We start from the raw sequence: 13310 nt of genomic DNA, 5'->3' as shown, positions 1-13310 counted from the left end.
GCTGCCTCGCCTCTCCCGCAAACCCCTACCGCCCCCTCGCTCGGCTAGCCACCCTTCCTCCTCATCACCGCCGGTCGCCCTTCCTCCTCGTCGGCCGAGCCTGGTCCCAGCCCTCGTCCCCGCCGCCCCGCCTCCCCCGCGACCCCCTCGCTCGACCAGCCTGTAACATCCCTAAAAATCACCAATCAAAATCACTCGCTAAAAATCTCTTTGAAAATCTTTCACCGTTCAGAGCTCTCAAAATTCCAACTTCTCGGCGACGTCCCGGCACCAAGCCAACCACCATCCATCCTTTTCCCTTTTCCCTCTCCGCGCGTCACGCCGCGTGCCGGACGGATGACCACCGCGCGTGCTCGCGACTATTTCCGCAATCGCCACCATCTCTCCCTCTCTTTTCCTCTCTCTTTTTCTTCTTTTTCCCCTCTTTCTTCTCTTTCCTTTTCCCTTTCCTTCCTTCCTCCTCCCTCCTACCGCATCTGCACCCAGCCCCTGCGCCTTGGCCCTGCGCTCACGCACGCGCACCGCGCCCATCGCTCGCCCCGCCTGGCCTCGCTCCCGCACGTCGCGCGCCGCTACCTACCTCGCTGCGCGCACCCGTGTGCCCGCACACACGCCCCTGCGCCCGCTCACCACCACACTCCTGGCCCCCACTCCCGCTCGCCCAGCGCGCCGCGCGCTCACTACCACACCTGGCCCACGCACGCCGTGCACCCACCATCGCCCTGCTCACCGCACGCCGCCGCGCTACCCCTGCCTGCCTCGCCGCGCGCCCCCAAGCCCTACCTCGCCGCGCACACGCTTCGCTAGCCCCACACGCCACCACCTGCTCACCTCGCCGCGTGCGTCCGGCCCCGCCACGCCGTGCACGCACATCTCCACCACGCCATGCCACCGCCCAGCTGCTGGTGCACCGCTCGCTACAGCACCACCCTGTGCACCTCCTGTGCCCACGCATCCCGACTGTCGCCTCCCTGTGCGTCGCCCATTGGCTGCCTCCGGCCTATAAAAGGCCCTCCACTCTGCTCTCCACTCAACCACCAAGCCCCGGCCAACTCCCTTCCCGTTCGTGCTCCCAGCGCCGCCGCCCAGTGCCGCCACCGCCGCATTCCGCCGCTGCCGTGGAGCCGCCTCTCCAAGCTGCCTCAGCCCAAGGTAAGGAGGGGAATGGAACCCCCTCGCTCCCCTCTCCGTTTTCCCTCTTCCCCTAGCCGCCGCCGTGCTTTGGCTCGCCATCGGCGCCGCCACCTCGGCGGTCGTCTCCTTCCTTTTCCCCTCCTCTGTTTCTATTTTGAGGAGGAAGAAAGGCAGTTTTGCATTTAAACCCTTCCCTTTCTCCTTCTTCCCCACCAAGACCTCCCCCCTCTCTCTTTTCCTTTTTGCCAGAAGCCCTCCCTCTCTCAAGTTCTTTACAAAAAGGTCCCTGGACCCTATAAAACCAGCCCCTAAGCACCTTCTCTCCAACATTTTATGCGCCAAATTTCCTCCTAGGAATCCCAAATTCGACCACATCATTCCTAAACATATTCCCGCCTAGTCATCTACCAATTCCATGAAAACACTCTTCCTTTATTTTTGGTTCACTCTCTCTCCGAGCTCAATGGGTAAAACTTTATTTTCTTTTATTTATTGTGTGCTCGCTCGTGTGTGCCGTAGATCACGAAGTGACCGAGGAGGAGGAGCTCGAAGAGGAACTTGACAGCCAGGACCGCGAGCTGGAGCCCGAGAACCCGTATTGCGAGTAGGAACTCCCGGAAGGCTTTGAGGACTGCAAGTCCAATCTCACCCTTTGATGCATATTTATCCTAGTTTTTCAAACACAACCTATTAGCTTGTTTTAAAAATTGCATATTTTTTACTGTTGAAACACGGTTGGATAGCCACCCCTTGATCGTTATGATTATTCCTTCATGTCCTAGAATTATCTCTAAATATATATGCTCTGTATGGATGATAATTACTGCTAGAATGCTTAGGACCTTGTTACTCATTTTATTACAATCCAATTATGACTACAATGTGTTTTATTAAAGAATAAATGCGTGAGTGTTTTGGTGAAAATAAATGGAATTTTGGTGAAAGATAAGAAGAGATGTTTTGATGAGATGGATGGATGTTTCTTGTGTGAAATGTTAAGTTGGGCTCGTACCTTAGTGGTTGAGCAGGTTGGGAGATATCCATCTTGTCTTAATTAAGGACTGAGTTGATGTGTCATCTTGCCTAACACAATTTATCATGCAACCACTCGACCTTTGTATGCGGCAAAGGCTTAGCATAAATCCCACTAGCTGGTCTGTTAGCCATCAGAAGAGCTGGTGAGCAACGGAAGATCATGGAGAAGGAGCAAGTCTTTGTGACTTAGGTCCCAGTTAAGACCTCGTTGGTAGGTCGTTAACCCCTTGGTTGTTTTCATGTTGGCTAGTCAGGTCTTAGCTAAGGTGGGTAATGGCTTTGATAGGATCCGCACTGACACTAAGGTGATCATGCTGCGGCACCCTACTTGTGGGTAAAATGTACACCTCTGCAGAGTTAAAACCTATTCAAATAGCCGTGTTCACGGTATTGGATGAGTTACGGCTTGGTCACATAACTAGCTTCTGGGAGATGGATGATTTTCATGGCCTGTGTTGGATTTTGGAAGTGTCTGGCAGTTGTGCCATGAGCTACCGCGGATGGGGAGTCTGGTAGCATTAAAATTTAGATCCTTTGTGTAGGTTCAACCCCACTTAATTATTCGGTTCCTAAACAAATATTTTATGAAAACCTTTTCAAAATGAACCCTTGCATGTGTTAAAAATCTAGCTTTATTGCAAATGAACCTTAGCCTTATCCTTGTTATGACTTGTGCATATTCTTGTTATACCCCTCCGTGGGTGTGGTTGGACTTGTTGAGTACATTTGTACTCACCCTTATTTTGTTGCTTCAGAGGAAGACCCGGACTTTGTTGCCGAGGACAACGAGTAGGTGGTCGCTTCCGCACCCAACGTTGCCTACAATGTTAGCCCTTTGCAGGATGCTTCTACTGGCGTGTAATCCCGAGTGTTGTCTAGCGTTCATCTGGATAGTAGCTTGGATCGTTACTATTGTTGTTTTACTTATCGTTTTGGCGTGGCTTTCGCGCTCGCTCCCCTGGGAGTTGTACGGTTTATGAACCATCTGTTGAATAAATGTGTTATCAGCTTTCTAAGATTGATACTTGTATCACATTTAGTCTCTGCTTATGTGGGGATGCTTCAGGTGTTATCAGAGCTGTCGTTGGCTATAGGACGTGACCCTTAGGACCGGAAAAGCCTTTTTGACCCAAATATATGATTTATAAAACTTCTTGCTTCCCTTGATATATTGCAAAAATGATTTACACCCAAATTCTTTCCAGACGGGCGAAGAAGGATGGATCAACAGCCACTGCCTGGAAGAGCCCAGTTTTCCCAGGTTGCTGTTCGCTTGCATGGACTGCCTCGAAATTTATGAGCGTCCGGAGTACACTAGCAGGGAGTACGAGGACCGTGGGACCCCCCGTGTGAGATGATTATCTACGTCGAGAGGAGTAGCCGCTACCCCGAGATCCAGCCATGGAATGTGACTGCCACCGGATTTCGGCACAAGCACACTTACCAAGTGGCAGCTCGGAAGGCTCTGCGTTTCCTATGCCAAATTTATGAGAAGCACATCGGACATACTCCGATGAGATTTTACCCGCCTGTCAAGAAGAACCGCCCGGTCTGGCTGACCCAGGTGAGAACTTTGGAAGGACATGGATAGCGCGAGGATGACCCCACCGTGCTCCATATGGCTGCCTATCTCCTCACCTTGGACGAGCAGGCCGTGAAGCTGAAGCAGCAGATTTGTAGAGTTGAGGACGCAGAAGTTATGGTGAGGAGACTCCAGGTGAAGTTGGCAGTAGCCGAGGCACGAGCTGCGGCCGCCCAAAGCAATGAGGCTGCCGCCATTGAGGCCCTCAAGGAAGCCGAGGATCGGCACTCCTAGGAATTGAAGGAGGCCCATCTTGTGAATCATGCTAGGAGGAGGATGCTGGCTTTTGAGGATGAGGAGGCCCCGATCCTAGATGGGATTCCCGTCACCCAAGGATCCGGCAAGCGGAAGAGACCCGATGCTCCACCAGCACCACCATCTACAGAGACTTCTAGAAGAGGCTATGAAATCGCCAAGCCACCCTTGGTGGAGGACGATGTGCTGGCACTCCTCATTCTGCCAGAAGACCACTCCATTCAGGATGAAAACTCACCCCGCGAGTAGGGTACCCAGCTCGGAGTTGTACCGTCCCTATTCATAAAATCCAGAAGAAAGAACTTCACAGTAGCACGGCGCTACAAAACAATTTCTGGATCGCGTAGGTGTACCCGCTAACAACCGGAGCTGAAATCCGTGAATATGTCAATCTATGGGAGGATATCCAATTACAGGTATGTGACCCAGGACCGATGACCAAATCATATGGAGAAGGATAGAAATAGAAGAGTATTCAACAAAGAGCGCTTCGCATCCAATTCCACGGCAGAGCAAAGACGCTCAACACAGGCCCAATATGGAAGGCAAAAACCGAACCAAAATGTCGTTTCTTTGCTTGGATACTACTGCACAAAAAGATCGTGACAGCAAACAACCCCCAGTGCAAACTTTGTAACTCTGAGCCGGAAACATCAACACACCTTTGCAAGAGTTGTACATACACAAAGGCAGTATGGGCTAGATTAACAATCTGGTTCGGCCTCCAGGGTCTGCCAGCGAGCGACTCAGTCAGTTCAGTAAATGGATAGTGGAAGAAATGCAGAATAAAAGTGGACAAGCAATTCCGACCTTACTTTGATGGCCTCATCATCTATTTTTGGTAGAACATATGGAAACAAACAAACAGGAGAACGTTCAACCAAGAATACAAATCAGCTGAAGAGGTTGCCTATCTAATCCGGGAAGATGCCCAACAGTTCGGCATTGCTACGCAGACATCAACATTTTCCTCGCCCACCTAGTAGCCGGTCTCTGAGAAGTTTTATCGAGCCCCCTAGTCGATAGCTTTTTTTTTGAACATAATAGTCGATAGCTTTTTGCAGTTCCAGTTGTTTGTTTTGTTTCTAGGCAGTTGTGGTTGTTTTCTTCCTTTTTTCGGTTTTTTCCTAGTTGCCCGTTTCTTTGTACATATTTTTTCTTTCCTCTAATAAAAATTCGGCAAAACTTTTTCCGTCCGTTCAAAAAATAGCAGAAATAGAGAGAGATTAAAACAACAAACACACCTCAGTCCAAACTAAACAAGAGCCGACAGGAACCACCTACCATCCAGTGATAGTTACTCAAAGCGGTATTAGAGGCCAACAACCTTTTGTGCTTACGTCAACAGACAGAACTAATCGCTGATCATGGGGCTACTTTTCATAGTTCATATCCTAGCTTACAGTTACAGCTGCAGCACCTCTGAAACTTGAAGTGTCAGAGAGCTCGGTCTCCTCCGACAGGACAATCATCCAATGCTGCAGAAAACTGGTGATTCTGTAACCATTATTGAGACAAAATCATGTAAAGATCATCAGCAAGATGATATTAAAGTATTCTCTGTTTGCCGTTTTGGTGCGAGTAGCAAGCAGACGAACAATTCGAACATCTTTTTACTCCCTCCTGGCGCTGACACTGACCAGTCAAATCATGTAGAGAATAGTGATTATATAGTAAGCCCATCACCTACTTGACTGAACAGTCAACACCATGTGTTGTAGATACTGAAGACCGTCACAGAACTGAAAATGGACGAGATTAGGGATATACAAGACAATCAAATTTTGTGGATTATATGTGCACTTATGCTAGTTTCCATCAAATTTAACACTGCCGAATAGTATAGAAGAGGAATGCAAAAGGTTGGCCCACCAGCAATCTATATGGGTTATACAAGACAAAATAATCTAAATAACCAGAAAATCAAAGTAAGAAAACGATGTGAAAGAAACACAAATAAAGCTTACAGTGCTAAAAAACTAAAGTTAACATTAATTAGAACACTAAGAGATACTGAGAAAATCCAATAGCCAGCGTTCACGTCACGTAGCAAAATCTGATTAAGACTAGGAATTTGATTGATTTTTTGTTGAAAGAAATCCACCAACTTATTTACTTCTCCTTTTTTGAAATATAGGGATGGATTCTTTTAGTAGCTAATTTAAAACACGTATATAGCATCGTTCCCCACCCTCCTACGTGTCACTAACAATTGATCCCTAGACCCCAAGACCATGAAAATGGCTATTTACAATAATGTTGCAATAAATCTCATTGATGTGTTGAGAAAAATAATGACGGTCACGTCTTCTACCAATGTGGCTACGTGTACAATGACGTAAACATCTAAACCGTTAAGACGGTAGCTATGCCACGCGATACCTTTTTTATAATTCAACACGTGACACCCGCAGGTGAGCGGCCTATAAAAACCACACCATCACCGCCTCCCTGGACGGGTATCATCTTTGCGTTTTCCTCTTCCTACCTCCGCTTCTAAGTCACACGGCACCACCTAGCTTCCATATACCATTCTTATCGCTTCGCCGCTCTGGCAAACCCATTGCACTCGACTTCTCACCGTTCCATGCACCTTCTTTCCTCACTCAACCTCCACCCATCAAGAGCGCCACCACCATAACCATATTTTCTTCTACAAGAGGAGGATGCCCGCATCTCCGTCGGCCATGGCCGTCGATGATATCTTCTCTCAAGATCCTATTCGCCGACGAGCCGCATGTTCTAGATGGGGTATGAATGGTATTCCTCCAATCTTCCACATCATCGATCGACCACGCCACGCCTCCATATCCATATCCCTTGCAGCCAGGGCAAGAGCTCACATGATTCTCCCAGGGGCCCAAACCAACTCGCCGGATCCCGCCGCGCCGGTCCGCCGGAGCCCACCGGGCACCAGCAAACGTCCGCGCCGCGCCCAACAACCCCACCGCGCGGCATGCAAAAGCACCCCTTCTCTCTGCCCCCTCACCGTACAAGTGTCGCGGCCAGCAGACCTCGCCGCGCCGGGCATGCAAACCTCCTCTCACCGCGGCGTACAAGTGTCGCGGCCGGCCACAGGCTGGCGCTGCCGTTTCCGCCTTTCCGTTGCGGAGCCGCTCCCCCGGCGGCAGTTCCAGCCCGGAGCCTCGCGCGGCACGGCGCGGCGCCCACAGTAAGTTTCCCAAGGGGAGGCTCGCCGTAGCCGCGCGTCCCTCGTGCTCGGCGCCCTATAAGACGGAGGGGTTCGGGGCCGGGTCCAGGCATCCCAATTCCAATCTCCGGCAAGTTGTCATCAGCGAGAGCACTGCAGACAGAGAGCAGCAAATGGCCGGGAGCTCAGCGAGGCCGTGCCACTACGCGGTGCTGGGCGTGGCGCGCGACGCGTCCGCCGCCGACATCCGCTCAGCCTACCGCCAGCTGGTCCTGGTGAGTACGCTGTAGGCGTTGCACGCCTTCTGTTTCATCTGGCCAATGAACGCCACGCACGGTGGCGCGCGTCTGACGCCGGCGTCCGGCTTGTGTGTGCTGTATTGTACGTAGAGGTGGCATCCCGACAAGGTGCAGGTGCAGGGTGACGACCCTCGGGAGAAGGAGGAAGCCGCGGCGAGGTTTCGCCAAATCCATCAAGCCTACGAAGGTATACCATGGTTTTTCCTACTTGTGTTCGTGAAGAAGAATTCGATAGATTTGTGTATATGCTGATGGAGCGAGTACTATACACTTGGCAGTTCTTTCGGACGCCTCCAGGAGGGCCGCGTACGACGCGGTGGCGTTCCGGCCCGTGCGTGATCGGGCGAAGAACGCTTTCCCGTCGAGGTCGACGATGAACGACGAGCTTACGAGGGACTTGGCGCGGAGCTTGGGGAAGATGAAGGAGTTGGTGGAGAGGATGAAGCAGGTGACGTTGCTTCATCGCTCTTTCTACCGTCTCCTATGAATTAGCCAACAAAAAACTGAACGAAGCGGCTCGCCGGCCGTGCCCCGTGCACCTCTGATCGACGAAAATGTCATGCAGGAGCCCAAACCCACCAGGGAGGAGCTTATTGCCTTGATGAAGGAGATGCAGGACGCCGGCCCCACGGCCGCTGCCCGGAACGCCGTCCTCCGCGGGAGGCAGAGTGCGGCGTCCTCGCCGGCCTCGTCCTCGACCTCGACCTCGTGTCGCTATTGCCCGTTCAGCCGCAAAGGCTAGCTGCTCTTTCTTCCGGCGATCGCTGAGCCGTAGGCCGAGAACCAAATAATCGTAGCCTCCTTTGTATCCTAGGGCTGTCTTGTTCTTCGAACACCAACTGCACCTGTGCTAGAAAATAAAAGAGTCATCATCTCATTTGAGCATTTTGGCGATCGAAATTGTTGATTTAAAAATTTCATGGAACTTACCCGAGAAGACTGGAGTGAGTGCCACTTTTCTTTAGTGGAGCAAAAATCAAAGTAATGAACAAGTAACAAGGCAAGACAAGTACAGCTTACAATGCTAAAGGATGAAGTACGTTAGTCTAAACAATAAGAAACAGTGACAAATGTATCGTGGCTGCACATCACACAGTAAAATTAGATGGCTTGGAATTTAATTGTTTTGAACTTTTGATTGAAAGAAACCCATCAACTTACTTATTTTCTCTTTTTTTAAACAGGGGGTGGACTCTTTTTAGCTAATCTAAAATGCATAATTATCGTTTCCCACCTTTTGTGGGTCACCAACTCTAGATCCTAAAGCCATCGCAATGTGCAACGATGCAATCAATACTGTTGTTGTGTTGAGAAAATTACTTGTATGTTTTTTTTTACTAAATGTGGGTATACGTGTGCAATGACGTAAACATATGAACCGTTACGATGATAGCTACAACACGAAATAATTTTTTTATATCTTAACACGTGACACTCGTATGTGAGCGGCTATAAAAAGCACACACCAACACCACCTCTCGCGAGCCGTCTCATTTGGCATTCGTTTCTCCTCTTGCTATCTCCGCTTCAAGTTGCGGGGTACCACTTAGCGTCCACATACCATTCTTCTCGCCTCGTCGTTCTTACAAGCCCACCTTCCTTCCCCACCCAATCTCCAAGCATCAAGAGCGCCGCCGCCACAACTATTTTCTTCTACCAGAGGAGGATGCTCGCATCGCCATCGGCCATCACCGACAAACATAATGTCTCTCGGGACACCATCTGATCATCGACGAGCCATACATGTTCTAGAAGGGGTAAGAATGGTATTCCTTTCCTGTAGAGGAAGCCTCCAACCTTCGACATCATCGATCCTGCCACGCCTCCATCCATATCCTTGCAGCCAAGACCAGAGCTCACATGATCCTCCCAGCCCCCAAAACCAACTCACCGGATCCCGCCGCGCCGGTCAGTGAAGCCCATCGCACGCAAGCGCTGATGTCACGCCACTCGACGACGCCGTGCCCGCAAACCCACCCCGGCGAGCAAAAGCATCTGCCACCGCCCACCGGAGCGCACAAATGTCGCGGCCGGCCGCTGGCTGGCGCACCAGCGCCAGCCGTTTCCACCTTCCCGGAGCGGAGGCGCTCCCCCGCGCGGCCGTTGCAGGCCGGAGCCTCACGCCCCACGACAGCTGCCGCGCGCGCCGCGGGGCGCGGCACCCACAGGATATGTCCAGTTGGTGGCATCGCCCCGCGCGTCCCTCGTGCCCGGCGCCCTATAAGACAGACGGGTTGGGGCCCCGGTCCAGGCATTCCAATTCCAATCTCCGGCGAGTCGTCGCCGTCAGCGCGAGAGCACGGCAGACAGAGATCGAGCAGCAATGTGCGGGGGCTCAGTGAGGCCGTGCCACTACGCGGTGCTGGGCGTGGCGAAGTGCGCGTCCGCCGCCAACATCGACGCCGCCTACCACAAGAAGGTCGAGGTGAGTGCATACGCGCGCCTTCTCTCTTTGAGTAGCGAACATCACGACTCACGCGTATGCACGGCGGCGGTGCGCGTCGATCTTACGCCGGCCGGCCGGCTGGTTTTTGCTGTGGAACTTCTTGCAGGAGTGGCGGCTGGAGGGGGATTCTTCTACGACGCAGGAATCCAGGGCAAGTTTTCGCCGGATAAAGGAGGCATTCGAAGGTAATGACAACCTGCTTTTTCCTAGTACGTGTGTGAGCGTGTAGAATTCGATCGTTGGATATGCTGATGGAGTGACTTCATGGCAGTGCTCTCGGACGCCTCTAGGAGGGCGTCGTACGACGCGGGCGTCTCCCCGGCTGGGTTTCAACTGGCCAAAGTTTTGCCGTCGATGAACAAGCTCCTCGCAGATATTGGGGAGCTGCGGAAAGGGATTAGCAACTTTACGGACAGAATGAAGCAGGTTGCCTCATCGTTGTTCTTGCCCTTTTCCACGCAGTTTAAGGCTAAAAGCCATCAGAAACTGACGCTGCGCATCTGTGATGGACATGCAGGACCCCAAGCTCTCCATGGAACAGATGCTGGCCATGCTCAAGGAGATTAACAAGCGCAACGACGACCAGCCTCCGGCGCCAGCAGGGAGAGGGAGGCCGCCGAAGCGCAACGGCTCGCCGTCGCCTCGCCCAGGCGCACCCGTCCGCAAGAAGCTAGCTGCCCGGAAAGCCCGTGGGAAGAAGAGTTCGGGCGCCTCGTCCCCTACCCTGAGCCCCCCTGCCCGTGGCACCAAGCGCCCACCGTCACCAGGGTTCTACAGCCCATGCGCATGCGTCCTCAAAAAGCTTCATGCGGAAAAGTGAAGGCTGATCTATGAACGAATGATCGTAGGGTCATATATATGTATAGTATCCTGGGGCTAGGTACCTTACTATTGAAGAAAATATTGGGGCGATAACCCTGGTTCGTTTGGTTTGTTTGTTTAGCTAAGTGGCGTTCCTGCGTGTGCACCCGTTGGCTCGCGTCGTTATAATCGAACATATCATGCTTCTTCTTAATAAAAAAGATGAGCAGCTCTTATGTGAATTCGAGAAAAAAAAACAATTCTGATTCACGAGTTCATTATATAGTAGTCAGGATATTAGAGTTACAGACAAGCATTGTATGAAACAACTTGTTAGCTTCCTGTTCTTGAACAAAGTGGTAATCAATTTCAATATATTTTGCATGAGTATGCAACACCTGCTTAGATGACAAGTATGTAGGTCCCATATGACTATAATGACTATAATAGAGAACTGACCTTCCATCCAATAGCTTTTGTCCCGGATGACTTTGGATCCGGGACTAAAGGGCTTTTAGTCCCAGGTCTAAATTTTGTAGACTGTCGGAGCCATTTTAATCCCGGTTGGTGGTTCCAACCGCGACAAAAGTGGAGCTTTTAATCCCGGTTGGAGCCACCAGCTGAGCGGAGCGGAGGCTGGGGCAGGGGCGGAGCGGAGGCTAGGGGGCGAAGGGTGGAGCGGCCGGCGCGGGGCTTTTTTTTAGTTTTTTGAAATTTTTTAGTCCCTATTGGGAATACCAACCAGGACTAAAGGGGACATTTAGTCCCGGTTGAATGACCCGGGACTAAAGGATCCCTTTGTCTCAAAAAATTTATCCCAGATGAATTTTCGAGAGTTTTAAGGTCTACCAATTGGGACTAAACTCAGTTTTCTACCTGTGCCTTTGCGTAGCTTTCTGACAAGACGTATCTCCTCGTACGACAACCTTGTCTTTGCCCATCCCGCCATCACTCATTCCCACCGCTGTTGTTGGCGGCCCCTTCACCTCACCCATCCACTGGCTATACACCACTGCTCGACAAGCGCTGTCACTGGCGTCTTGCTTCATTTGTGGCCCTTGTGCCAATCACCACCACCGATAGGGCCCACAGGCCGCGGTCATTCCTCTAGGGCCGCCACCTCTTGTGGCAAGGAAGCCTCACTCTAAAACCCCAAATCCTAATCAGCTCACAGGGGCTGGAACCGGAGCACCAATAGAAGCTTTTCCGTGGCAAAAAAAGTCCATTTCAACGAGGTCATATGCAAAAAAAAAGAGAAAGAATGGTGTCTAGAGCATACATACATGTTCAATATCAAAAGGAGAGTTATCGTCACATGAAATGTGTTTTTAGACATTGGAAGAACATTTTTGGTCTTCACCATATACAATTATATATGATAAATAGGAATGATATGGAGGCCGACGTGCCGGATTTGGGCCGTTTAGCTCCACAACGCTGCCACGAGTGAGGCAAGTTGCAACCGTGAATTTCCACAACAATAATAATAAATGGCAAAGACAACATCAGTGTCTATTTTGTGCAGCTGAGGCAGAAGTATGGTTCAAGTCTAGCTGCGGCGTTATTTTCATATGCCACCTTGATTCTTCTCTGCTTGAAAAGATGGAAACACGTAAGACGACGTAAGTAAGAACCTGAGCAAAGTCGTCATATTGTCAAAAAAAATTAAAAGAAAAAATGAACTAGCATATTCTCGATCGTTAGTTTATTGGTTGCACCGCCATCTACTTCACATGTGTAGAGTATATGGACCCGAACATTCATTGGTATTGCCGTCTTAGGCTCTTAGCTCCTCGACACGCCGGCGATCATTGGAAGCACACAGCATACTACTATACACACCTCTAGTTGTTGCGTCCGCCGGAGGGCGTCGTCCCCGATGCGTGCGACTACTTGACTCAACATTGTGTCCAGTAATCTCGTAGTATAAATACGATCGATCAGATGAGACTTCCACAAGCGCATGCACAACGTAGCTAGCTAGATACTCCCTCGGCAGTACGGTCTTGGTCGGGAATGGGTAGTAGAGGTACTGATGCAGGCGGCGGCGACGGGGAGCAGAAGACGTCGTGGCCGGAGGTGGTGGGGTGGGTGACGCTGAACGCGGCGTTCAAGATCAACGACGACAGGCCCGATGTCTCCACGGCCTTCTACATGATCCCCACCCCGCTGCCCACCGACTACGACGCCCAGCGCGTCATCATCGTCTGCGACGACCGGGAAGTCGTCGTCCGGACTCCCGTCATCGGCTAGCCGGCCGCAGGCGAGCTAGCTATGTATAGTTCTTGCATGCTCAGCGACCCCAGTTTAAGATTTTGTTTTCCCCGATGCAAAAACAACCTACTTTTACGTTTGTATCCACCATGTCGTATCCACGCGTACTACCTATGGCCGGAATAAACGATCAGCACTGGAGTTATCATTTATATGTCAATGAATTATCTATAAAAAATATATCAATGAATTAATTTTGTCAGTCATCACGGTGGAAAATGCAGCATTAGTCCTGGTTGGTAGGCCTCAAATCTCTCGAAAATGCATCCATGATAAAATTTTCAAGACGAAAAGGGGGTCTTTAGTCCCGAGTCGTTCAACCGACTAAAGGGC

The 13310-nt window shown here is 50.9% G+C and overlaps 1 non-coding gene across 1 annotated transcript; it reads left to right on the top strand.

Moving 5' to 3' along the window:
- Nucleotides 1-8850: 8850 nt before the first annotated feature.
- On the top strand, nt 8851-10945 carry LOC117854207 (uncharacterized). The gene is made up of 3 exons (XR_011897957.1): nt 8851-10087; nt 10174-10328; nt 10420-10945. It is a non-coding gene; the product is annotated as an uncharacterized protein (transcript).
- Nucleotides 10946-13310: the final 2365 nt, after the last annotated feature.

The sequence above is a fragment of the Setaria viridis genome, chromosome 4 (assembly GCF_005286985.2).
Source record: "Setaria viridis chromosome 4, Setaria_viridis_v4.0, whole genome shotgun sequence".
NCBI classification, from domain to species: domain Eukaryota; kingdom Viridiplantae; phylum Streptophyta; class Magnoliopsida; order Poales; family Poaceae; genus Setaria; species Setaria viridis.
The sequence above is the reverse complement of the archived record's forward strand: the minus strand, read 5'-3'. Positions and strand labels throughout refer to the sequence as shown.